This window comes from Vicia villosa, linkage group LG4 (assembly GCF_029867415.1).
Source record: "Vicia villosa cultivar HV-30 ecotype Madison, WI linkage group LG4, Vvil1.0, whole genome shotgun sequence".
NCBI lineage: Eukaryota > Viridiplantae > Streptophyta > Magnoliopsida > Fabales > Fabaceae > Vicia > Vicia villosa.
The window spans coordinates 117196663-117222873 of NC_081183.1; the positions used below are offsets into that span (position 1 = coordinate 117196663).

General features: G+C 38.2%; 1 protein-coding gene across 23 annotated transcripts in view; it reads left to right on the forward strand.

Annotated features, from left to right (window-relative positions):
* The window catches only part of LOC131595096 (transcription initiation factor TFIID subunit 1-like), a 39259-nt gene extending 16404 nt beyond the window's left edge, over positions 1-22855 (forward strand). For 7 of the 23 annotated variants that reach the window (XM_058867344.1, XM_058867349.1, XM_058867350.1 and 4 more), the window contains 8 exons: positions 16018-16186; positions 16517-16597; positions 16722-17560; positions 17653-17784; positions 17942-18015; positions 18378-18514; positions 18609-21891; positions 22397-22855. The gene's annotated coding sequence lies outside the window, so the exon portion shown is untranslated. Of the gene's footprint in view, positions 1-15946; positions 16187-16516; positions 16598-16721; positions 17561-17634; positions 18294-18377; positions 18515-18608; positions 21892-22396 lie in introns of all 23 variants that reach the window. The other 16 variants (XM_058867365.1, XM_058867367.1, XM_058867366.1 and 13 more) reach the window with 13 other exon arrangements.
* Positions 22856-26211: the final 3356 nt, after the last annotated feature.

Consider the following 26211-nt stretch of genomic DNA (forward strand, 5'->3'; position numbering starts at 1 on the left):
CTGCGACACTACACTTGTGATTAAGTTCAATGGTGTCCTGTCTGGTGTCCGTGCTAGCAATCTTAATTTTGTTTTGATAATTTTTTTATTTGAGTGTTTGGCAAGACGCCAAAATGCCTTATTGGCGGCATTCTGAATCGCCCAAGTATAGGAACCATTTAGTTATCTGCTTAACTTTGCAGTATTGCTTGGGCTATAACTTATAAGTTGGTTTACAGTTTAACGAAACTTGAATCAGGAACGAGATTTATGACTTTTTTGTTTAAGAAATGAAATTCACTTTACCGTGGATGCACCGAGATGGAAATGGAGATATGGGTGCCTTGTGGGAAATGTGTTGAGTGCTGTGGGGACGAAATAACGTTAACCGATGACTTTTTGTTTAAGAAATGAAATTCACTTTACCGTGAATGTCTCGAGATGGAAATGGAGATATGGGTGCCTTGTGGGAAATGTGTTGAGTGCTGTCGGGACGAAATAACGTTAACCGATGACTTTTTGTTTAAGAAATAAAATTAACTTTGCCGTGAATGTCTCGAGATGGAAATGGAGATATGGATGCCTTGTGGGAAATGTGTTGAGTGTTGTGGGACGAAATAAAGTTAACCGGTGACTTTTTGTTTAAGAAATGAAATTCACTTTACCGTGAATGTCCCGAAATGGAAATGGAGATATGGAAGCCTTGTCGGAAATGTGTTGAGTGCTGTGGGACGAAATAAAGTTAACCGGTGACTTTTTGTTTAAGAAATGAAATTCACTTTATTGTGAATGTCCCGAGATGGTAATGGAGATATGGATGCCTTTTGTGGGAAAGGTTTTGAGTGCCATGGGGACGAAATAAAGGTGACTAATTAAAATTCCTATAAAAGCGGTGGTAGTTTTTTTGTTTGAGGATAGGATTTGGAAAATAATTTATGGTAAACGAAAGTTTGCACCTTGTATGATGCATAAAATTCAAATCTATTGCTGAAAGGTGCATGATTCAGATATTGGAATAAGAAAATTACAAATCTATTACTGAAAGTGGCATGGGGACGAATTAAAGGTGACTAATGAAAATTCCTATAAAAGCGGTGGTAGTTTTTTTGTTTGAGGATAGGATTTGGAAAATAATTTATGGTAAACGAAAGTTTGCACCTTGTATGATGCATAAAATTACAAATCTATCGCTGAAAGGTGCATGATTCAGATATTGAAATAAGAAAATTACAAATCTGTTACTGAAAGTGGCATGATTCGAATATTGGAATAAGAATTCTATGAAAAAGTACGTCAGAATGAGAATCAAAGACTGTTGGATGGAGATATTAATAGAAATAGAGAATAGTTGAACTTTCATTCAGTTGTAACTGATTTTCAATTATCAAAAGTTAGTTACATCAAGGGATCACAACTTGTTTATATACTACAAGTTGTGACCTGTAGTAGCCAGTTACTACTAAGAGTAACAGCCAGCTGTCAGTAACATGCTGACTGGCTTCAGTACTTAAGCTAATACTCTAATACCCCCCCACAAACTCATGGGGAGCTAGCAACCCTGAGTTTGTGTTTGAATTCCAAAAATTTAGTAGAAGGGAGAGGTTTGGTGAGGACATCAGCCACTTGATCAACACTAGGAATGTGAGCAACAGTAATTGTCTTGGCAATGACTTTCTCCCTCACAAAAAAGAGATCTATCTCCATATGCTTGGTACGAGAGTGCAGTATGGGATTATGAGCTAGCAAAACAGCAGACTGATTGTCACAAAGAACAAGAGGTTGCTGAATGGAGATGCCAAGTTCAGTGAATAATGTTTGAAGCCAGAGTAAGTCTGCAGTGGCCTGAGCCAAACTCCTGTACTCTGCTTCTGTGCTGGACCTTGCCACAACCGATTGTTTCTTAGACCACCAAGAAATCAAGTTAGCACCAAAGTAGATAGCAGCACCAGATGTACTCCTGTCATCTGGATCTGATGCCCAGTCAGCATCACAAAACACCTTGACAGGAGGCAGTTGACTGGAGGACAGAGGAGACAGATGAAGCCCATGAGATTGTGTGCCCTTAAGATAACGAAAGATTCTCTTGACTGCAACCCAATGAGTCTCAAGAGGATGAGACATGAACTGACACACTTTGTTCACAAAAAAAGCAATATCAGGCCTAGTAATGGTGGCATATTGCAAAGCCCCAACTACAGACCTGTACATGAAAGGGTCAGAAAGAGCAGGAGAACCAGTCTTGGTGAGTTTGCAAGATGATTGCATAGGAGTGCTGACAGGACTGCAGTCAGACATGTTAGTCCTGTGCAACAGATCCCTAATGTACTTAGACTGTGTGAGCAGCATGGAACCATTGGAGGCAACCTTAACTTCTATGCCCAAGAAATAATCAAGATCACCAAGATGTTTGAGAGAGAAGGCAGTATTGAGTTTGGTGATAACTTGTTGCAACAGCCCTGAGTCACTACCAGTGATGATTATATCATCAACATACACCAAGAGATAGATGACATGTCCATTGGAAGAGTAGATAAAGAGTGAAGGATCACATTTGCTAGGAGTGAAATGAAGGAGAATGAGGGCCTGTTGGAGTCTCTCAAACCATTGCCTAGGGGCCTGCTTCAGGCCATAGAGAGCCTTTTGTAACTTGCAGACTAGTGAGGAATCAGAAGAGACAAACCCAGGGGGCTGCTCCATGTACACCTCCTCAGTGAGCAGTCCATTGAGGAATGCATTGTTGACATCCAACTGTTGAATGGACCAGTGTCTAGAGATGGCTATAGTGAGAATAATTCTGATGGTAATAGGCTTAACCACAGGGGAAAAAGTCTCATTGTAATCAAACCCCTGCTGTTGATGAAACCCCTTGGCAACAAGCCTGGCCTTGTACCTATTCACAGAGCCATCAGGATTTTCCTTGACACGAAAAACCCACTTGCAGCCAATAGATTGTCTATTTGGAGGAAGAGGAACAAGGGACCAGTTTGATTCTTGCACAAGGCATCAAACTCAGCTTGCATAGCAGCTTTCCACTTGTCATCTGCAAGAGCTTGCTTGACAGATTTAGGCTCAGAGTGAGTGAGCAGTAAAGATGGGTTCAGTCTAGGTTGAGTGAAGCCAGCTTTGGCTCTAGTAGTCATAGAGTGATAGTTGGTTGGAATATGAGCAACAGGGACAGCATTAGGAGGTAAACTGGGAGAAGGGACAGCAGTGTCAGTTGAAGTAGAAGAGGTGGAAGAAGGAGAAGCAGTTTGAGAAGAGGGAAGACCCTCACTAACAACAGTAGGAGGAGAGAGAGTAACATGACTTGTAAAGGAAGAAGAAGAGAAAGGTACTGCTGTTAGAGGAGTAGGCATAGGTAAAGAGGTAGACTGTGGAGAAGTTGGAATAGGTAATAAAGAGTGTAAGGAAGATACACTAGAAGACTTTAGGGAGGAAGAGGAAAGAGAAGTGGCTGGCTTTGAAAACAACTCTTGAAAGGGAAACCTAGACTCATTGAATAGGACATCCTTGGAGATGTACATTCTCCCAGAAGGAGAAAGACACTTGTAACCCTTGTGGGAAGTGGAATAACCCAAAAATAAACATTCATGGGACCTAAACTCAAGTTTGTGAGCATTATAAGGCCTCAATAAAGGGAAGCAAGCACAACCAAATGTCCTTAGAAATTTATAGTCAGGAGCAGCTTTAAACAGAAGAGTGTAAGGTACTTGAAATTGAACAGAAGAAGAGGGAAGTCTATTGATAAGAAAGACAGCTGTGGTAAAAGCAAAATCCCAGTAAGTCAAGGGTAAGGCAGCATGACTCAACAGGGTAAGACCCAAGTCAACAATGTGCCTATGTTTCCTCTCAACCACACCATTTTGGTGATGTGTGTGAGGACAAATGAGCCTGTGCTGAATGCCCAGATCTGCCAGAAACTTAGAGAAGGGCCTAAACTCTCCACCCCAATCAGACTGAACAACCTTAATAGGATATCCTAGTTGCAATTCAACCAAGGCTTTAAACTGTTTAAAAACATTGAGAGCCTCAGCCTTAGACTTCAGCAAATAAAGCCAAGTAAACTTGGAGAAAGCATCAACAAAAGAGATATAGTATGTAAACCCTTGAGTAGAGGGTTGAGGGGAAGGACCCCAAAGATCACAGTACACAAGTTCAAGAGGAGAGTGATAAGTAGTGTGTGACATAGGAGAGTGTAATCTATGGGCTTTACCAACACAACAAGCAGAACAGAAAGTATCAAGACTTTTATTAGGATAAGAGAGATTACAACTTTGTAATACAAGTTTCAACACATGAGAATTAGGGTGGCTTAGCCTTAAATGCCATACATTGGATAGGGAAGGGGAAATAGTAGTAGCCTGAACACTAGGTACAACTTTATTAGAACTGACTAAGGAAGAAGGAAGCCTGGAACTGACAGATGACTGAGTAGGCTTGGAGACAGCAAAGGGAGGAAACTCATAGAGGCCATCAGAGCCAACTCTACCAACCAGGAGAACAGCATTAGACACCTGTGATTTAACAAGACATGTGTCAGCAGTAAACAGAAAATAAACCTGATTATCCTTACAAAATTGACTAACACTAATGAGATTTTTGGTGATTGAGGGAACATGAAGAAGATTTTTAAGTGTGAGAGGTGTGTGAGGTTGACAAGTAGAAAGAAACTGACTAGAGCCAGTTGAATTGATATTCAGACCTTGACCATTTCCTATAAAGATTTGGTCATGTCCTTCAAAGGGAGTGTGTTGTTGGAGATTGTTGGCATCATTAGTGACATGAAAAGAGGCACCTGAATCAGGATACCAAGTGGCAGCAGCCTGAGGTTGAGCAGCATTGGCAATGAATGCACTAGGAGTCAATGTGATAGCAGGTCTGGCTTGTGGAGTAGCACTGGTTGTAGGCCTGGTCCAAACATTAGCAGGAATTTGAGCATAAGCAACTTGAGGAGGAGTCCACTGCACTGGTGTAAAGGGAGTGCTAGCATAGGCAACTTGAGGTTGAAACTGTTGATTATACCTATGCCAACAGTTCAAGTCTGTGTGACCAACCTTGGAGCACACCTGACATTGAACACCAGAACCTTTGCCTCCTCTACCTCTACCACCTCTGCCACCTCTATAGGACCTTCCTCCTCTGAAAGAAGAGTAATCAGGCTCAGGAGTAGGTGAGGCAGGAACAGAGGGAGTGGACTCTGTAGCACTAGCCGGAGGAGTTTTAGAAGCTGGAGGTTGAGACGTAGCTTGAGTGAGGTTCAAGGATGCCAGATCAGGAACAGAGGTTTTCTTGAACTTGTTCAACCTCAATTCATGAGCAATGAGAAGAATCTCAACTTCGTCTAGATCCATATCTCCAAACTTACTCTCTACAACAGACACAATGGAAGCATACTCACTCGGTAATCCTTCAAGGATAACATCAATGTGATGCATAGACGGAACAGGATCACCAATGGAGGCTAGAGCATCAACAGTCGTACGAATCTGAAGCAGATAATCAGAAATTGACTGCGAATCCAGAGAAGCTGAGGGAAGTTTGAAGGATAGAAAAACACTTAGAAAGGGGGGGTTTGAATAAGTGTAGCCTTAAAAACTTGACAGATAAAAATAAATTGCACAGTTATTTTTATCCTGGTTCGTTGTTAACTAAACTACTCCAGTCCACCCCCGCAGAGATGATTTACCTCAACTGAGGATTTAATCCACTAATCGCACGGATTACAATGGTTTTCCACTTAGTCAGCAACTAAGTCTTCCAGAGTCTTCTGATCACACACTGATCACTCCAGGAACAACTGCTTAGATACCCTCTAAGACTTTCTAGAGTATACTGATCCACACGATCACTCTAGTTACAACCTGCTTAGATAACCTCTAAGACTTCCTAGAGTATTCTGATCCACACGATCACTCTAGTTCCTTACAACTTAATGTAATCAATTCTAAGAGTATTACAATTGCTTCTTAAAAGCTATAATCACAAACTGTGATATTTCTCTTAACGTTTAAGCTTAATCTCACTAATATATTACAACAGCAATGTAGTGAGCTTTGATGAAGATGAAGATTCTGAGCTTTGAATAGAACAGAGTTTCAGCAAGTTAATATGAGTTGTTTTGGTGCAGAATCGTTAGAATCATTAACCTTGCTTCTCATCAGAACTTCATATTTATAGGCGTTGGAGAAGATGACCGTTGAGTGCATTTAATGCTTTGCGTGTTCCGTACAGCATCGCATTTAATGTTATACGCTTTTGTCAACTACCTCGAGCCTTGTTCACGCTGTGTCTACTGACGTTGCCTATAATAGCTTTCAACGTTCCTTTTGTCAGTCAGCGTAGCTTGCCACTTGTACTTCCTTCTGATCTGATGTTTGTGAATACAACGTTTGAATATCATCAGAGTCAAACAGCTTGGTGCAAAGCATCTTCTGATCTTCTGACCTTGAAGTGCTTCTGAGCGTGATACCATCAGAACTTCAGTGCTTCTGATCTCATGTTCTTCTGATGCTTCCATAGACCCATGTTCTGATTCTGCTTCGACCATCTTCTGATGTCTTGCCAGACCATGTTCTGATGTTGCATGCTGAACCCTTTGAGACAAAGCTTCTGAGCGCTGAATTATGCATACTCTTTATATATTTCCTGAAAAGGAAATTGCATTGGATTAGAGTACCATATTATCTTAAGCAAAATTCATATTATTGTTATCATCAAAACTAAGATAATTGATCAGAACAAATCTTGTTCTAACAATCTCCCCCTTTTTGATGATGACAAAAACATATATAAATGATATGAATTTGCGATCAGAAAGAGCAGACGGCAAAAGACAAATTACACAGCTATAGCATAAGCATATGAATATGTCTCCCCCTGAGATTAACAATCTCCCCCTGAGATAAATAATCTCCCCCTGAAATAAATACTCGAAGAACTTTAATAAAAGACTTCCCTGATTATTTCGGTAGAGACGATCACATAAGCTTCTGTCTTCAGAGAATTCATAGCTTCTGACTTCTGCTTCCATTGGACAGCTTCAGAACTAGAATTTCTTTAGATCCCTAGAACACTCACAGCTTCTGATTCCTGCTTCCATCTAGGACAGCTTCAGAACTTGAATTTCTTTGATCTTCTGAACATTCACAGCTTCTGATTTCTGCTTCCATTTAGGACAGCTTCAGAACTTGAGTTTTCTGGATCTTTAGAACATTCACAGCTTCTGATTTCTGCTTCCCTCGGATAGCTTCAGAGCTTTGAATTTCTACCAACATCACTTCATGCTAGATTTGTATCAGAACATTGTTGAATGTACCAGAGCATCACCAGAGCATCTCTACATCCTGAAATGTTACAGAACAAAAACTAAACGACAAAAGTCAGCATGAACGAGTCAGAACATAAAATGTATATTAGAACACATTATATGTATCAGAGCCATATAGGCTAAAATAATGTATCAGAGCAAATAGAATTTTGTCAAAGCAAATAGACAAATATGGATCAAATTCTATTATCAGTGCTTCTGATTCATTCTTCTTTCTTGCTTCTGATTTCTGAAGCTTGACAGCACTCAGCTTGCTTCAGTTTCCATGAGCTTATTCTTTTTACAGAATAACACTTCTTATGGTTTTGCTTCTGGTGTTTGCTTTGAAGATTCTCTTCACTTCTTTATACCTGCAAAACACTTAAACCATATAGAACTTGCAGTTCTTGTTAGTAAATGTGTGGGAGCTTTACCCAGCAACTGATAGATTAATCAAATCATTTATCATTTATCTTCTCCCCCTTTTTGTCATAACATCAAAAAGAATATTTCAAAAGATTCAGATGAATAAAACGACAAATAAAATCACTGGAATGTAAAAAGAAACAAAGAAACTTTTCATTTATAATCAAAAAAGATTACAAGAGAGGAATGCAGGAAAACAGATGCAACAAGGAAAGAAAACTACAAAGACCAAAAGACTAAGATCCTAGCCTACGCAAAATCCGCGCCAGAACATCATGAATCCCGTCAGTGCTTGTAGCTTGCCTTGCCATGAAGGAGCGAAACTCAGCATTGGCTACTTCTTGCGCGTCCAAACGAGAAGCCAGCATAGCTTGATTCTGATGAAGAGCTTCCAAGGTCTCCATCAGAGCTGAGGTTTCACCAGAAGAAGAGGCACCTAAATTTCTGCCAAAAGGGACAGCAATCTCAGCAGGGTGATCTTCTGGAAGATCTTCAGCTTGTGCATCTTCCATTTCCTCATCTGAGTCTGACTCAGAGGTAGCCTTAGCATATTCTGGTTCAGGCAGCTCAGAAGTTCCATCTTCCAACGCTTGAAGAATAGCTGCTAGGTTTGTTGGAGGAGTAGGACCAGCAACTTCAGCAGGATAAACCACTACTGGAAAAACCATATGAGGTGCTTTTTCAGAAGGGTTCATTCTGAACCAGTTAAACAGCCACTGAAAATCTCCAGTCAGCACAGGAAACCATGGTCTCCACACCACGATGTCTCTGCAGAGATTTTCTTCTTCCAACTCATCTGCAGGTATCTTTTTCTCAAGAACACTTCTGTTCCTGATGAGATGGTGATAGCTGCTTTCACCAGCTTCCAACCGAAGACCACGAATACCAGGAGCTTCAGACATGATCCTTCTCTGAGTGTCTGTAGCCCTAACCAGGAAATCCTGACGAAAGGTATCCCAAAGGTTGCTTGTAGCATACTCATCCAGATGGTTAAGGTGAGCAGCACCCAGAATCTCCAACCAGCCATTTACATCAGAATGTAAAAGCTCCAGATATGATTGAGTGGTAGGGGTTGGAGGGTTGACAGTGAACCTGGAGTCGGGAAGAACAACACTATAGGGATTAGGTGTTCTGGTGGGAAAAGGGTGTGAGAGAGATGAAGAAATATCTGATGGATGGGTTGAAGGAGAGAAGATATCAGATGATGAAGACGGTGGTTCCGAGAGGATGAATGAGGAGGAAGAGGTGGTGGAGGTCTTTGAAGAGGGAGTGATCCTTACTCTTTTTGGTTTGGTTTCTGGTTCAGCAGTTGCCTTTCTCTTTTGTTTCCGATCATTATCTTGATTTCCAGAGCTTGACGATGGATTCATGATGAAGTTGCAGATATTGGAGACTGCTAGGGTTTATGATATGAATGTAAAGAGAGAGAATGAAAAAGAAACTGAATGCAAAGTGAGAGAAATATAAGAGGGAAAAGAAACGTTTGAAGAATATAAAAAGAAAACTAAAAGAGAGTAAATGATGAAAAGCATTTAATGTTACGTGACGTGAGGAGAGATAATAATGACAAAAGACGTGATTTGCACAGTTACCTAAGTAGACGTCCCCTCAACTGCACGCACGCTTGTCCAGGAATAGTGAACACGTGTTTACCATCTGGATAGCCAGTTATAGCTGTTTTGCTTTTAAAGAGATTCTGAATCAACTTAGACAATGAAACGTTAGTAATAACTGAATCACAATTTCTAATTGATTTCAATCAGAACTTCTAAAAAAATTTCATTTCAGAAGATACCCATACATAAGAACTTCTCATCTTCTTATTCTGGGCTTGTTTCTGAAAACCCATTTTGTACCGATTATATTGAATCCATCTGGTCTAGGAACAAGATCCCAAATATCATTACTTGTAAACTGATTCAATTTTTCTTGCATAGCAATTATCCAGTCCGGATCTTCTAGAGCATGATCAACAGAAGTTGGCTCGATCAAAGATACAAGACCTAATTGACAGTCTGCATTGTTCTTAAGGAATGCTCTTGTTCTGATTGGATCATCCTTCTTTCCAAGAATGACATCTTCTGAATGACCAGAGATGAGTCTGGATGATCTTCTGACAGATGGTTCTTCAGAAATGCTTAGATTCTCCAGAGAAGCTGATACTTGATCTTCAGATTCTTTGCTTCTGAGAAGCTCTGCTTCTGATGCGTTGCTTCTTGGCTCAACAACTTCTGATATGTCAATATCACAATCTGCAAAATTATCAAACTGCTTTGGTTTTTCAGAACCAAGCTTATCATCAAACCTGATATTGATTGATTCTTCTACAATCAATGTTTCAGTATTGTATACTCTGTAGCCTTTTGAGCGTTCAGAATATCCAAGAAGGAAACATTTTTGAGCTTTGGAATCAAACTTACCAAGATGATCTTTAGTGTTCAGAATAAAGCATACACATCCAAAAGGATGGAAATATGAAATGTTAGGCTTTTTATTCTTCCACAATTCATAAGGAGTCTTATTTAGAATAGGTCTGATAGATATTCTATTCTGAATATAGCATGCAGTGTTTATTGCTTCTGCCCAGAAATGCTTAGCCATATTGGTTTCATTGATCATGGTTCTGGCCATTTCTTGCAGAGTCCTATTCTTTCGTTCTACAACCCCATTTTGCTGTGGAGTTCTAGGACAAGAGAAATCATGGGCAATACCATTTTCTTTGAAGAATTCTTCAAAGGATCTGTTCTCAAATTCACCACCATGATCACTTCTGACCTTTATGATTTTACACTCTTTTTCAGATTGAATCTGAATGCAGAAATCAAAGAACACTGAATGAGACTCATCCTTGTGTTTCAAGAATTTTACCCACGTCCAGCGGCTATAATCATCTACGATGACTAATCCATATTTCTTCCCTCTGACAGATGCTGTTTTGACTGGCCAAACAGATCAATGTGCAAGAGTTCTAATGGCCTTGAGGTAGAAACAACATTCTTGGACTTGAATGCAGGTTTGGAGAACTTGCCCTTCTGACATGCTTCACAAAGAGCATCTGATTTGAATTTCAGATTAGGGAGTCCTCTGACAAGATCCAGTTTGTTAATCTGAGAAATCTTTCTCAAACTAGCATGACCTAATCTTCTGTGCCAGACCCACTGCTCTTCAGAAACAGACATAAGACAAGTCACCTTCTGACTCATAAGATCTTGCAGATCTGTCTTATAAATGTTGTTCTTCCTCTTGCCTGTAAATAGGATTGAGCCATCCTTCTGATTTACAGCCTTGCAAGACTTTTGATTAAAGATTATATCATAACCATTGTCACTCAATTGACTGATAGATAAGAGGTTATGTGTTAATCCTTCTACAAGAAGTACATTAGAAATGGAAGGAGAGTTACCAGACTTTATAGTTCCAGAGCCAATTATCTTGCCCTTCTGATCTCCTCCAAACTTGACTTCTCCTCCAGACTTAAGCACCAGGTCTTGGAACATAGACCTTCTTCCTGTCATGTGTCGTGAGCATCCAGAGTCCAGGTACCACGACATGTTGTGCTTTGTCCTTTTTGCAGCCAAGGATATCTGTAATAGGAATAATCTTATCCTTAGGTACCCACATCTTCTTGGGTCCTTTCTTGTTAGATTTTCTCAAGTTCTGATTGAACTTGGGTTTAACATTGTAAGCAATAGGAGGAACAGCATGATAATTTTTAATGTGAGTTTCATGATATTTCCTAGGTTGTGTCACATGCTTTTTGGTGTGTGTTATGTGAAAACTTTGAGCATGTGAAGTGTGCCTAATATCATGGGAGTGGCCATACTTGAACTGATCATACAATGGCTTGTATGTGAATTTCATTTCATCAACAGGTTCAAGTTTGTATGGGGTTTCACCCTCAAAACCAATGCCGACTCTTTTGTTTCCAGACACAGCATATATCATAGAAGATAGCTGACTTCTGCCAATACTTCTAGATAGGAACTTCCTGAAACTTAAATCATATTCTTTCAGAATATGGTTTAGACTAGGAGTGGATTTTTCTGAATCAGAAGGAGATCCAACATTATTGGATAATTTTAAAAGTTTTTCTTTTAATTCAGAATTCTCCAACTCAAGCTTCTTTGTTTCAAATTCAAATAGCTTTTTCAGCTTTTTGTATTTGAGACTGATCTGAGACTTGAGTTCCAGAAGTTCAGTTAGACCGGAAACTAACTCATCTCTAGTAAGTTCAGAAAATACCTCTTCAGAATCTGATTCTGATGTAGATTCTGATCCGTCATCTTCTGTCGCCATCAACGCACAGTTAGCCTGCTCATCTTCAGAGTCTGAATCATCTTCTGACTCATCCCAGGTTGCCATAAGACCTTTCTTCTTATGAAACTTCTTCTTGGGATTTTCCTTCTGAAGTTTTGGACATTCATTCTTGAAGTGTCCAGGCTCATTGCATTCATAGCACATGACCTTCTTCTTGCTAAATCTTCTGTCATCAGAAGATTCTCCACGTTCAAATTTCTTTGAACTTCTGACGCCTCTGAACTTCCTTTGCTTGTTCTTCCAGAGTTGATTTAGCCTTCTGGAGATCAAGGACAGTTCATCTTCTTCTTCAGATTCTGATTCTTCAGGATCTTCTTCTCTAGCCTGAAAAGCGTTAGTGCATTTCTTGATATTGGATTTTAATGCAATAGACTTACCTTTCTTTTGAGGCTCATTTGCGTCCAACTCTATTTCATAACTTCTCAAGGCACTGATAAGCTCTTCCAGAGAAACTTCATTCAGATTCTTTGCAATCTTGAATGCAGTCACCATAGGACCCCATCTTCTGGGTAAGCTTCTGATGATCTTCTTTACGTGATCAGCCTTGGTGTATCCCTTGTCAAGAACTCTCAATCCAGCAGTAAGAGTTTGAAATCTTGAAAACATCTTTTCAATGTCTTCATCATCCTCCATCTTGAAGGCTTCATACTTCTGGATTAAAGCGAGAGCTTTAGTCTCCTTGACTTGAGCATTTCCTTCATGAGTCATTTTCAAGGACTCATATATGTCATAGGCCGTTTCCCTGTTAGATATCTTCTCATACTCAGCATGAGAGATAGCATTCAGCAAAACAGTTCTGCATTTATGATGATTCTTGAAAAGCTTCTTCTGATCATCATTCATTTCTTGCCTTGTCAGCTTTACGCCACTGGCATTTACTGGATGTTTGTAACCATCCATCAGAAGATCCCATAGATCACCATCTAGACCAAGAAAGTAACTTTCCAGTTTATCTTTCCAGTATTCAAAGTTTTCACCATCAAATACCGGCGGTCTAGTATAACCATTGTTACCGTTGTGTTGCTCAGCAGAGCCAGATGTAGATGCAGGTGTAGACTTTGCAGTTTCATCAACCATCTTTTACTGAAGCGTTTTTATCTTCCTGAATCTTTTCTAAACACGGTTAAGTGCTTGCACCTTAGAACCGACGCTCTGATGCCAATTGAAGGATAGAAAAACACTTAGAAAGGGGGGGTTTGAATAAGTGTAGCTTTAAAAACTTGACAGATAAAAATAAATTGCACAGTTATTTTTATCCTGGTTCGTTGTTAACTAAACTACTCCAGTCCACCCCCGCAGAGATGATTTACCTCAACTGAGGATTTAATCCACTAATCGCACGGATTACAATGGTTTTCCACTTAGTCAGCAACTAAGTCTTCCAGAGTCTTCTGATCACACACTGATCACTCCAGGAACAACTGCTTAGATACCCTCTAAGACTTTCTAGAGTATACTGATCCACACGATCACTCTAGTTACAACCTGCTTAGATAACCTCTAAGACTTCCTAGAGTATTCTGATCCACACGATCACTCTAGTTCCTTACAACTTAATGTAATCAATTCTAAGAGTATTACAATTGCTTCTTAAAAGCTATAATCACAAACTGTGATATTTCTCTTAACGTTTAAGCTTAATCTCACTAATATATTACAACAGCAATGTAGTGAGCTTTGATGAAGATGAAGATTCTGAGCTTTGAATAGAACAGAGTTTCAGCAAGTTAATATGAGTTGTTTTGGTGCAGAATCGTTAGAATCATTAACCTTGCTTCTCATCAGAACTTCATATTTATAGGCGTTGGAGAAGATGACCGTTGAGTGCATTTAATGCTTTGCGTGTTCCGTACAGCATCGCATTTAATGTTATACGCTTTTGTCAACTACCTCGAGCCTTGTTCACGCTGTGTCTACTGACGTTGCCTATAATAGCTTTCAACGTTCCTTTTGTCAGTCAGCGTAGCTTGCCACTTGTACTTCCTTCTGATCTGATGTTTGTGAATACAACGTTTGAATATCATCAGAGTCAAACAGCTTGGTGCAAAGCATCTTCTGATCTTCTGACCTTGAAGTGCTTCTGAGCGTGATACCATCAGAACTTCAGTGCTTCTGATCTCATGTTCTTCTGATGCTTCCATAGACCCATGTTCTGATTCTGCTTCGACCATCTTCTGATGTCTTGCCAGACCATGTTCTGATGTTGCATGCTGAACCCTTTGAGACAAAGCTTCTGAGCGCTGAATTATGCATACTCTTTATATATTTCCTGAAAAGGAAATTGCATTGGATTAGAGTACCATATTATCTTAAGCAAAATTCATATTATTGTTATCATCAAAACTAAGATAATTGATCAGAACAAATCTTGTTCTAACAAAGTTCAACGTGAAGCTGTCTTGCGCGTGCACGCGTCTGTTTTTGGAAGTAATTAAACAATCGATCCCAAAGTTGATGAGAATGAACACATCCAATGACGCGAGACATGATTTCGATGGACAGCGTCGATTGCAACCACGATAAGAGCAATTGATCTTTCTGAAGCCACGAAGAATAGAGAGGATTAACGATACCTTGACGGCGATCATCATCGGAGAGAAATTTGGGAGGAACACGCACACACACAACGAGATATGTGAGATTGTGTGCGTTGATTTATGGCTCCACTTGTTGACGCCGTAGGTGGAAGTTTTTGTCATCGAGTTTGTACGCGATCTTCAACGCAAATTGAAGGCGGCGCGATTCGTCCATCACCGCAGCGGACGGCGTCGCCGAGGACGTGACGTGAGCGGAAGAGGGAGATCCTGGCTGTGAGTCCATGGATCGGAGAAGCTAAACTGATACCATAATAGAAATAGAGAATAGTTGAACTTTCATTCAGTTGTAACTGATTTTCAATTATCAAAAGTTAGTTACATCAAGGGATCACAACTTGTTTATATACTACAAGTTGTGACCTGTAGTAGCCAGTTACTACTAAGAGTAACAGCCAGCTGTCAGTAACATGCTGACTGGCTTCAGTACTTAAGCTAATACTCTAATAGACATGGATTATTTTGGTGAAAATGAAAAGGAAAGATGTCATTACATAGTGGTCTGTGGCCCTAGACATAGTCAAATGGTAAAGGAGGATCTAGTCAGCAAAGATACTGATATTTGCCAAATTATTATTCAATAATTTTTTAGTCTTTATTCATGTCAAAATACTGATCTCTCCATTCTGTCGGTATATTCCATAGGGTTATTTCTTAATACATCTTTGGGATGGATTGCTGATTACATTTTTAGAATGCTACCTTAGCGTTCCCTTGGGTAAATCTCACTTATGTTGGAAATGGCTTGTGCAACCTTCAATGGTGTTTATTTCCCATATTGTTGGACATCAAGTGTAATCAGTAATGTCGATGGCAGATGGCTGAGCCAAAATCCTGGCATACCGGCCACTTTGCAGGGTTGTTATAGCGGATAATGGCGGAAAAACCTGCAATATGACTGATTTTACCATTGTGGTGAGCCTGCAAACCGCCATGTATATCCACCAAAGAGGCCATGGCCCCTCTATGTGCTATTTGATAACACTGGGTGGAGTCTACTAATTAGAGCTATAACCATCCATGGTTGTCAATTTTTGTATCATATTACTTTATAATAGTAGGTATCAAACTTGAGTTAACTCAAAAAGTTGCTTTTGTAGTAGACTTAGATAGACGCGCATAGAGTCTCCAGTATGAGTACAAATTGTACAATACAATGTTAGTAGCAGCGTTTTTTAAAAACCCTAAGATAAGAGCAACATTTGAATGATATGTGACTGCAGTAGTAACCTAGTTATAGCACGACTCCATAGATGCATTTAGCATCTCAATGTGAACTTATCTATTAACAAGGGGAACGTTGTGTCGAGTCTCAACCTTGCAGCTTTTGCAAGTCTGCAATGAATCAATGCACCAACAAGGTGAGTGATCCTAACTCTGATGAGCTGATTCCAGCTTTGACGAGGAGACCCAGTCCCACGCAGTGTTATCAAACAGCGGCGTGATGGCCGCTATGGCAGACGAAAGGCTACGATGGTGCGGATAGGGGAGAGGAGGACGAAAGGCTATTATGCCGGCGATGTCGGATTCGTAAGGAACGTGTGGTGGTTTATGCAATTTGAAGGTGATGTTTTATACCTTCACTCCAATTTGCTTCTAATATGTTATGTTCTTTCTCTTCATCCTTTATGCGATAATCTGCGACATCGATTTACCAATTATTTTGATATTTGTAACCGATGATATGCTATCAACAATATCCATATCTGGTTTTTCAATGATTTTTCAGATCTGCGACATTGATTTACCAATTGTGAATTTTGATTTGAGAATTTAATTTGCATTTGTGTGATTTGTTAGATTGGTGATTTTTTATTTTTGTACGTGCGATTTTTTATTTTTGTACGTGCGATTTTTGTTCTTTCTCTTATTTGTTTGTTTGTTTTTGTTGTAGATATATATTGTTGATATGGGCATTTGATGTTACAACCGATATTCTGAAGCTTACAATCCAACCGTCGAGGATCGTTATGATGTAAATATTGTTGATTCAGGCATTTTATGTAGTTTACAGGCCAGGGGAATTTATGTTACTGGCCACATTCCTTAGTGTTGTTAATGAAGAGTTTTTTGACACACTTTCTTCTAATATTCTGCAGATGCGATACGATCAACTTAGAAGCATTGCTGGTCGTATACATATTGTGGTTGGAGGGAGGTTCAAGGGGAAAGGCTGCAGTCCGCGTTTAGTATTCTACTAGACATATTGTGAAGGATATTGAGCATGTGCAGTAACTGTTCATTTATTTCGTCGCAGACGGAGTTAAGTCGGTCTATCGAACGAGCTGCCAAGATGAGGTACACATGGAAAATAAATAATCAGGTACACATGGAATATCTATTATGAAAAGCTTATGACCTTGGCAGTAGTTTCTAGTTTCTTGAAATATTATTCCAAACTAGAGAGATGGGAAACTCGATGATATCTTAAGATGTTCTACATTCTTAAGTTCCATGATTTGGTAAGTGATATCACAATTTACATTTGCTCCTTGTTGGAATACTATGATATGTGATTATAAATTTTATCATCTCTATATGCAGTATCGATATTTCAGATTATCAAGTGTAGTAGAAACAAATGATAGTTGTACATGCGATATTGTTTTTGTTTTTTAGAATTAAAATTTACTCTTCGTGAAACTTGATAAGGATGTAGAGATGATTAATACTGATAAATATTCAAAGAATGTTGTAATTAATTGATACCTGCTTGATTGTTCTCTTAAACTATAAGTAGTTTATATGAATAATGTAAATAACTTGGTTTTTAAATTTAGCCGCCTGCTACTCCAGTTACACCTAATGAAAAAGGAGGTTCAAAGACTACAAATGGCTGAGGCATAAATACAAATGGCACAAGAAAATAGCAAATCATAAGCTTCAAATTTCCTTAATAGAAATGTAGAGGTCGAGCTCTATCAGTGGTAATGCGTAGGTACGGTTCATTTTCACTCAGCTTCTTATACCGATTTTGGAATTCGTGAGTTTGCTATGAGCTGATGGAAGTAGTTTGTTGTTCTGCTAAAGGTGTGTTCGATCCGTTGCGTGTTGCTGTTGTTGTTTCGAGTCGCTTGAAATGTGTCGAATATCAAATGACTCTGTGTTCGAACATCGATTGCAAGTGCATAATTGTGGTACAGGTTTGGATTCGCGGAGAAGGTTCGAGATGTTTGTTGATAAACACATTTGGATTATAGTAGCAACTATCTATTTGTAGTGTTCCTTAAATCGTTATTACCCGCAAATCAATTTACTGGGTTGTTCTCTTTATTTGAATTTTAAAATTGTTATTTTCCTGGTTATGATATGCTTTCAGTAACTGTAGTTGATACAAATAGCTGTCACCCAACCGAGTTTGATTCTTATCTCTGCAGTCACACCGACATCCAGGTAAAAGAGAGGCTTTACTTAAAATCTACTTGACTAATATAATATCTTTTCCATAGCCTATCTATTTTAAGAATTTGAGACTGGAAATTGATTTTGGGAGTGATCTCAACATGTTCGATTTAATTCAACATTCAAGGAGTAAGTAATGATTGAAGTTTTATGATGTTTACAGTTACTAATCATTTATAATTAACATAAATTGTATTATGGTTTCATCTGTGTGACGATGATCGTTAGTGGCGGGGGTCACGCCATCATCATCATTGGATACCGAAATGGTAAAGATGGCAATGGCAGTAGGAGAGAGTTCTTGAAATGAACATGGAGTCACCTCACCACAATTTCATTTTCTCCATTGGTAGGTTAATCCGCATGGACATCGAGCTCTCTCTTTGTATCATCGATGGTCTGAAAAGTTCCAATACGATAGCAGGATGAAACCAGTTCCTCGTGTGATCATTTACGTCAAGAATTTACAAACGCTTCGATTCTTCACCAGGTATTGTGTTGGTATTCATTGAGGGGGAGACATAATTATTAACTTGCTAAGTTTGAATGACTAATTAATGAAGTTTGATTTTCCAATTGATTAGGTTCCTATTGCTAACTCTGTTGCACTTTTTGAAGCTGTGTGTCTGTTTAAAGGAACAAGAGTGAGATATTGGCCAATATGATATCCATCAGCAGGTAGAGATGTTAACAACAAGTCAGATGTTAACAAGAAGTCGGAATTTGTGGAATCTGTGGATATTGGCCAGTAAGATATCCTTATGTATTTGCATCACCATTAACAAATATGTTTCTTTTTGTATGTTTAAAGAGCTATAACAGTGCAGCTGATTCTCTAGCAAACTAGGCTATTGATGTCGGAGGTTGGACCTCATAAATTTTCACAGTTCTCTATAGGTCTAATTAAAGTTTGATTCTTTGATTTTATGATTATTGAGAATTGTGTCTAATTTTTTGTTTTAATTGACATATCTCCATTTAGATAACTCTTTGAAACAATATTGAGAACATTTTCTTTTGTAGATAGTCAAGTTAAAGAAGAGAGTCTTTGTTAATGATCATCTGACAGCATGTCACTATAAAAACTACTGGCAATTATGCTAAATTTCATGTTGAAGTATTCCCTAAGAATTTAGCATACTAAGATTTTTACATTTATTTTGTAGTTTGTATCAAAGGTTGAATGTTGTTTACAATATAGTAAACTTTGAACATACCTCCATGTGTAGATGTTCACCATTAGCAGTTTATAGACATAAGATAGTGCTGCAATGTTTGGATTATGTGCATATTGATGTTTAATGACTCCAAAAAGAATTTTCCTTTTGATACATTATATTCTTCTTAATGATTTGGGCGGCATGGTAAACGAATTGATTGATCGTAACTAATACATGAAAAGGTCTGCAGAGTTTTTGAATGGTGAGACTTGCTTCTCTTTTCTAAAACAGTGGCTGGAGCTATTTACCTCAGGTATTTAGATTTTGAATAGGGTCTCTAGCTTTTACTATTTACATACATGGACAAGCATGTTTAATGTTGTTAGAATATTATATCTTGGTTACGTATAATATTAATCACATGCTTTTGGTATGTTGTGTATTTTGTTTACGATGATTTGTGTGAGTTCATTTCACTCATAACCCGTGATGTACCGAAGAGAAAACAGACAACACTATAGCTAGGCATTCAAATCACACAATAAATGCAGAATCAGAGGACCGTCTTGCGAAGCCAAAAATATCGACAGGGCATCTAAGCGAAGTTGTTATGTCTAATGTAGCGCAGAAGGAATGCAATTAGTGAAGCGTTGCTAACACTGACATTGTGTAGAAGCAATGCTTGCATACTTAAAGAGAGTGCTTTGCAGGAACACGATTTCAATTGGTAATTTTGATTGAGAGAAGTCGAATATTGTTTTCAAAGAAGGAAGGCTACTGACTTTGGAGGAATTGACTATGAGTCAAGAAAAGGGGCTTTGTTGAAATTCGTCGCCGCGAATCTGATCACAATACTGAAACAGTAACATCACCATCCTCGAAAGATAAGTGTTTTTTCATAAAGTCGCAATAATTGATCATCTTATAATTACTTTTTAATTCAATACTAGGCATAATCATGTTGTGAATAATGTTTTATGTATCTGAGAAAGCAATTTACAGCATACTGCTATATTGAATGTCAACGCATGTGAAACCAAAAAACGCAGCTGCTCGACTAGATGTGTGTTTAGTTAGTTATGATTCGGTTCTGTGTTTTTACAAATCGCGGTGTCGTCGTGACCATTGAAAGATAAGTATTTTACATGTTATATGGATCAATCATGATCAAATATAAAGATTGCACCCACGCTGCAAATTGATAATTTAAAGTTATTCTTTATATAGTATAAAAGGATATGATTTTAAATATAGGAATATCTTGGAAATTGCTCTTCTTAATTTATTATCTTAGTTCATTTTTCTTTTTATTTTATAACATTTTAAAGAAAAAACTTAAAAAATAGATGTTCCAGCCATGTATAACACTTATCAAATGCTACTTTAGCGTTCCCTTCGATAAATCACACTTATGTTGGAAATAGCTTGTGCAACCTTGAATAGTGTTTATTTCCCCACATTGTTGGCCATCAAGTGGAATCAATGTTGTTGATGGCAGATGGCGGTCCATGGCGGAGCCAAAATCTCGGCATACCGGCATACCGGCCACTTTGCGGCGCCGTTATAGCAGATTATGGCAGAAAAGCCTGCAATATCTGGCCGATGTTTACCATTGCGGTGAGACTACAAAATGCCATGTATATCCACCATAGCGGCCATGGCGCCGCTATTTGCTATTTAATAACACTGGGTGGAATCTACTGCTTAGAGCTATAGTCATCCATGGTTGTCAATTTCTGTATCATATTACTTTGCAATAGTAGGTATCAAAGTTGAGTTAACTCAAAAAATTGCTTTTGTAATAGACTTGGATAGACAAGCATAGTCTTCAGTATGAGTACAAATTGTACAATACAATGGCAGTGGCAGTGTTTTTTTTAAAGACTCTAAGATAAGAACAACAGTTGAATGATATGTGGTTGAGGTATAGCCTAGTTATAGCACTTGACTCCATAGATGCATTTAGCATCACAATGTGAACTCATCTATAAACAAGGGAACTTTGTTGTGTCGAGTCTCAACCTTGCAGCTTTTGCAATTCTGCAATGAATCAATGCGCCAACAAGGTGAGTGATCCTAACTCTGATGAGCTGATTCCAGCTTTGACGAGGAGACCCAGTCCCACCCAGTGTTATCAAACAGCGGCGTGATGGCCGCTATGGCAGATATACATGGCTGTTTTCGGGTTCTCCACAATGGTATATAACATCCGATATTGTGGGTTTTTCCGTCATAATCCGATATAACGGCGCTGCAAAGCGGCCGGTACGACGGGATTTTGCCTCTCTGCCATCGACAATACGTCCCACCATCATTCACCCTTCTAGAATTTTCTTTCCCATGTTTTAGTCCAGCCTGGAACTTTAAGTCATTTTTGTTACACTTTCACATTTCTGCCATAATAAATCATTTCAGTATTCCTTGTTTTGATGCCAATTATCTCGATGGATGATAAATTCAAATGTGATGTTAAATGTCATGGGGATTGGGAAGGCATTGTGGTAATATTCAGGACTGTCTGATGATGCAGGTTGCTGTACTAGAGGAGCAGAAAAATGAGGCTACAGAAATTGACGAGATTGCTGAAAAGGTAGAAGATGAATCTAATCCAGTAGAGGCCGATTCAAGTGCAGCAGAACCAACTAGCAAGAATGAGATTTTCGATGAAAAAGCTGATAGAAATGACGTCCCAATGGAATAAAGAGAGGTAATCCCTTGCTAATATCTTCACTTCATGTTTATCTGCATACCATTGTATTTTTCTAGAATTTAATAACTGCAGTTCACATTCTATACAATGCGCACATAGATAGATAGATAGAAGGGAGATGTTTTTGCAGTTGTAGTTAGGACATGTGTTAATGAGTTGGATAGAAAAATGATATGTGATAGAATATCATGGCATTGTCTGATGACTTGGGGATCATTAGATTAATACCTTAGTTTCTCTTTTACCTCTTTGTTCTTGTTTCAACTTGATAAAAATCTAGAAGAAAAACGGAATGGGCAAGTTTAAGAGTTCAAATAAGCATTGCATTACCCAATTTGAAATTTTGTAGTTTGGAATTATTATCATGTAAATAGTAACTACATGTCTCAACTTTGTCGTGTGTTACCAACTCAATTGAAGTCCACAGCAATAACTAGCAAGCTATTTGTTATAATTTCTTTTTACTGACTTTATCATGTATAATGACGACTTTATGTTTCAGCCTCAAGACAAAAATCAGGTAGTACGTCAAGATCTCAATGAGAGTTTGGATTTGAGTTTGGGTCTGACATCACATGATGAGGACAATGATTCTGATTCAAAAACTAATCAAGCTACAGAAGGCCAATAATGCAAAGTGAACTCAAGTGGCACTGAGACATGCACAGAGTTGCCTCCTCATTCTAAGTGATTCAGACTATATATTGGCATGATGGAAGTGACTTTTCACCCTGGCTAGATGGTTCACTCCCTGGCTGGTTTAGGTTGGATTATTGTGGTGGCATATGCCAGTTGTATGTTATTATTATGCAGTGTCCTTGCTGGTGTAATCAGAATATGTAATGCAAGAACATATATACATTTTTCCAATCATTGGACATAATTTTTTTCCTAGGCAGAATATTCTGGACTGCAAAATCATTTGTAGGTGAAAATCAATAACGTCACTGAGATTCTACTATTGGTGTCTTATAGTTGTGCTCTTTGAATTATGCTTAATACTAAGAGATGCAAAAGTATGATAGGGATAAATTGAGAAAAAATGTCTTGTCTTTAGAGCAGAAGCAGCTCCAGGTGAGAAGGGAATTATTTCCATTTGGAAGCATAAAAGGTAGTTACTATATATTTCTGTAGCTCAGATATAATAGTCATGAGCCCTCTTTCTGTATGAGTCATTGTATGGACGATGCCCAATAGGATTTGGGGACCTTTTGCCTGCATCTTTATTTGCTGGCTTGATTGCAACCTTATCCTCAACATTTTGAGGATCTGATTGTAAGGACATGTTATTACTAAAATTACGGACAATTGAAAAATGTGAAGCCAAAACTTAAGGAAGTCAAATACAAAGCAACAAAGGAAACTCTCAAGGATCCAGTTGGTTACCTCTATTTCATCGCTTATCTCTAGGTTATAAGAGCTACTCAATGAAAGATAGTTCCATTAAGACGAAATAACTCTGACATAGTTGCTAGCAAAACACTTTTTCTCTACCACTTATAATGGTCATAGGCTTATCATGGAGACGATATATCTTATTAAGGAAAATGTGAGCTAGAGACAAAGGAAAATGTGAGCTAGAGACAAAGTTGTAAACTATATAATGAGAGCAACAAAATATGCAAACTTAGCGATCTCATGAAGAGAAAAGTTGCTCATGTGGGTGAGAGTAAGATCTCAGTTGTATTTTGGAGTATGTCGGAGTATGTCGGCATCCTCCAAGTATGGTTCGGCATCAAAAGGGATATCTATGAATACTCTAACGCTTAAGTTAGATAATGAGAGGTATTTTTAGGGTAAAAGTGTTTGTCCCAGATTTAACGTCTTATTTTCCTTTTTTATAGTAGGTTATATGATTTTGAAAACCACAACCTTCTATGTAGGATGTTTGTCTAAATATCATTTATTATGTGATTTGATGGTCCTCCTTTTATCAATTTTCTTTACTACATGTTCTCTATGCTTGTTTTTGAGGCGTTAAAACCTTTCTTGGGACCTAGATATAACGGACGTCCTTGATCTGATGTGAGATCAACCAACATCAAAATTCTCTTTACTTTGATATGATGGTCAATTGTTTTCCCCAAAACTTGTAGCCATTAAGGAATTTTGTATTTGGGCTAGACCATGGTTGTTTCTAGGCCTTGTGTCCAGGCCGAAATAATAACCCCCCAAACTTGATTCAATGAGACTGGGTTGAGGTTTGTCTTGGTATCTTTCGAGGAATGACCTATAGACGTGGGTCTGATTATCCTTGACCTATCCAGTCTTAATTTTATTGATCCTTTACACTTGTTGTGAGTTGCCTTCCTTGTATCTATATGATTTAAGCTCATTAGCTCATGTTGGTTTGTGATGTGGGAATTTCCACATTGGTCAAAGTTATTTTGGATTATTTTGTTTTTGACTTTTGTTTTTTTCTTCACCGTGACATGTCTTCATGGGCGGGTCTTAAGAAATTCCAGGCATGAAGCTTAATTAACGATCCTTACACCTATACCTAGACGTGATAATAACGGTATGGGAAAACATAGGTGTAAAGATTCCAATCCAAATAAGAATGATTTTACTTCTAGAATTTTTCTATAAATAAGAATTATCTCATTCATTTGCGTCTTTTCATCTCAATTTCCTTCTTTAGTGTGTGAACTCATGTCTCTTCAATACTTTATTTTTCATGTCATATTTTTTTGGTTGGATTACATCATGTTTTTGCTGATGTGGACATTTTTAGTAAGCCCATTTTTTCATATGTTTTTGAATTGCGTGTTTGTATGTGTGAGGTTTTCATTGTGGATATCGATTGTAGTGTGAGCCTTCATTTATGGCGTGTTAGTTTCTTCTCATGGTGGCATTGAATTCTTACCTCTTAGACAAAAAAAAGTTAGAAGTTAGTATTACACCAAGAATTCGCTAAGAAGATGATGAGTTTTCTATGTTGTCTTGTCTTTTGGTGCACTCATTTCTAACTTCTTTGTAACGACCAGCAAATCACTAGAGAAAGGCATATCCATATTCTCGATTTTTGATGTATGATGTTTTTTGTCGGGATTATGGCTTCTGATTGCCTTTCACTAATTTTAAGCTCCATTTGCTGTCAAATTTAATGTTGACTCTCATATATTTATCTTTTGTCTTAGACCCATATTTGAGACTTTTAACATATATTTGAAAACTAAAAGGATGAGTAGGCAGATCTCACCATGCCTCATATATTTTATTTCCCTCTCATGAAGGATGATTCTACTATCATTTTAGGTGTGTACTATTTTTTTGGGGTAATACAATGCACTGCTTCTTGTTGTTTCTTATGATTTTTCTTCTATCATGTTGCAGCTAACATGGCATCGATGCTAAGATATATCTCGCCTATCCCCAAACCCAAATAAAGATTTCCATAATAGACCACAACGAAGATAGAAGGTTGTCTTCGCCTTCCAAGTGAGTCAAATCTAGTGCAATTTTTTTCTTTGAGGTCTTTCTTGAGATTATGATTTTTGATCATTAAAGTGACTCAATGTTTCATTCTTTGGTCATGGCTCCTCTTCCTCTAGATCCATCAAAAAATTGAGCCTTGGTCCGAAAGCAGATACCAATTGGTGGCTAATTTGTGATCCTTGGGTCATGAGTCTGCACTTGCAACATGTATGTCCCACATGGCTCTCTTAATGCCTTTAACTTGTTACTCTCTTATGTTGGATACTGATTTGTCAACAAGGAAGAATAAACTCTCTAGAAAATCTTGATGATGCTCCATATGCACAAGGTAGACTAGAAGAGGCGTGTAGGAGATTGAGACAATGAGACATGTTGGAGTTACGATTTTCCCAAAAGAGCTTAGACCAGACCACAAAAGTTTTTCAAACGCTGGAAAGATATTTCAAAGACCAAATCTTATTCCTGATGAAGAAAAAAGTAGGTTCAAGGCCATGGTGTCAATCAATATTGTAGTTTCTCTAAGATTGGCATGCATTTTAGTAAAACTAGCCTAGCTGAAACATGTTGAATAAATGTCATATCATATAGTTTTCAACATGTTTTACAAGATGTCACAACATGACAGGTATGACATCGTGTTTATGGGGGTGTGGTTGCTGGAGCTGATCTGTCAAGTATATCAGATGTTTTATTAGCTACAAAATATTGGGGAATATTCAGTTAGCTTTTGTGTATCCAAGATCGATTCAATTAGAGATATTTGATTGGTTTCAACAATCTCTATAACTGGAAACAATTTAGGAAAGATTGGATTGAAAACCTATTTTCTTGGAGATCAAGCAACAAACTTTTTGCAGCCTCCTTGCTGCGGTTTTAGGC